The sequence below is a fragment of the Oryctolagus cuniculus genome, chromosome 12, assembly GCF_051225735.1.
Source record: "Oryctolagus cuniculus isolate XC-2025 breed Fujian yellow rabbit chromosome 12, ASM5122573v1, whole genome shotgun sequence".
NCBI classification, from domain to species: Eukaryota; Metazoa; Chordata; class Mammalia; order Lagomorpha; family Leporidae; genus Oryctolagus; species Oryctolagus cuniculus.
Window position 1 is genome coordinate 32,990,001 of NC_142878.1, and position 2,048 is coordinate 32,992,048.

General features: G+C 39.9%; 1 pseudogene; it reads right to left on the reverse strand.

The window, feature by feature from the left end:
• Window positions 1–982, reverse strand: part of LOC100350433 (transmembrane protein 11, mitochondrial pseudogene) — a 16,577-nt pseudogene extending 15,595 nt beyond the window's left edge.
• Between the last annotated feature and the right edge of the window lie 1,066 nt (window positions 983–2,048).

Below are 2,048 nucleotides of genomic sequence, written 5' to 3' on the forward strand. Positions count from 1 at the left end.
GATGGGTCCAATTGTTGGAGAATTCACATCACATCTCACTGTGTTAGTTGTTATTATGCAGTTTTAAAAATTTAATTTAGTTTGCTTTCATCTTTATTTGAAAGGCAGAGATGTGGAGAGACAGATGTATCTTCCATGTGTTGGTTCATTCCCCAAATGTGTCCAACAGTCAGAATTGGGTCAAGACAAAGCCAGGAACCCAGAACTCAATCTGGGTCTCCTACTTGGATGTCAGGAATCCAAATATTTGAATCATCATTTGCTATCTTCCAGTGCACTACCAGGAAGGAATCTTGGACGCAAAAAAATTGGACTCAAACGAGACACTCTGATATGGGATGCAGGCATCCCCAACAGTGACTTCACTGTCAAACCAAATGCCTGGCCTTTTTAAGTGGTTTTTAATTCAGGGGGAATTCTCAATTAAAGATGTCATAAAATTACATTAACTTTGAAGGTAATTGACACTGGCATTACTGTGGAAACTACTTAAGGAGAAATCTGAGTTAATTAGAGCTTAGTCCATTTGTCTAATGTTGCATGGTCTCTACTCCTCCTTCACACTATGCCTACAGGCTACACAGGGCACATTTCCCTTTAAACTTCCTTTACTCAAACTTTGTTTTGGTGATACTTTTGTCTTATATATTATAAATTCAAACACTAAATTCTGATTTGCTGTTTCCTGAAGATTTCTAGGATGCACACTGGAATGAAATATGTTCAATAAATTAGAGAAAGGAATAGAAATGGGAAGTTTTCATTTGCAAATTGGGTTTGCAATATTGTGCCTGTTATTGATTTAACACTTTGCAGCTCCAAAATCATGCTGCTCTATGAAGATATTTGACCCTCCAAATGTATTTTTCCTGTGCCAGATGGTATGCAGCTTTGTCAGGAAAAGGGCTGGAGAGACATTACAGATAGGAGATTTTCTTCTCAGTTCAGCTCTGCTCACACAGGCTCCGATAAGTACGTGCATCCTCTACAACGTTTGTTCCTTTGGGAGACAGGAGCCAGCCGCACTTAGGAGCCCTTCTGCAGGTAGTTTGGTAGCAGAGTCACTCCGGCTCCCTCAGTGCTTGCAGCTTCTTCAAATCCCAACTCCTGCAGTGCACAGCTGTGAGCACTCCGCTGCCAGCTGCTTCCCAACACCTTCTCCCACCACCCTGCAGTGTTACTGCAGAGTTTCTCTGACCCTTGCATGACACCTTGCTTGCTCAGCGCCCTGCTCCTGCAGGGAATGATGACCCACAGCACTAAAGAGGGAAAAGCTTTGCCAACCACCCTAAAGGGCAGTTTTTGGTCATTTTCACCATAGAGAGTAAACCATAAGTATTTCTTTGCAATCCAGTGAGCCACAACTGTGCTACCTCCAAAATCAGGAGTCATCCTCAGATAGTCCCTCTCAACCTTAATGTCGCTGTTTCTGTATTGGGATTCTTTTTAGTTCATGCTGGCCAATTCCCCCTTCCTCTGTTGTTCTGCTATAGTTAACAGCTCTTTATATTAAACTTCTTTTTTCAAATTACTGTATGGTTCTTCACTCCTGATTGGACATTAACTGATATAAATATCAATGCAGGGGATGCAAATTCCATAGTCCATGGTTTCATATGCTGATTTTATACTGCAAAACTTAAATTTGATTAACTCCTAATATTCTAGCATCATTATCATTCTTAGTTTCATAATCACCATATTTTGTTTTGAATGTTTAACATGAACCTGGCACTGTTTCAATACATTCATATATGTATTAACTCAGTTCTTCTTACATAAAAACTGTGTGAGGAAGATAACATTTTCCTAATTTTAATACATGAGCTAACTGTTACTAAATATCATTAGGTTGGTTACATGGCTGCTATAGTTGGCATTTGGATTGAGTATGTCCCCTAAGTCTTTTGTGTTGAAAGTTAATCATTTTGAGGCATTAAGAAGGGAATCTAAATCAGATTATGATGTCTAGAGGTGGGGCCTTCTCTGGGAACAATTAGAATCGCATGAGGTCATCAATATGCAGCCCCATGATAGAGCACTGGTTG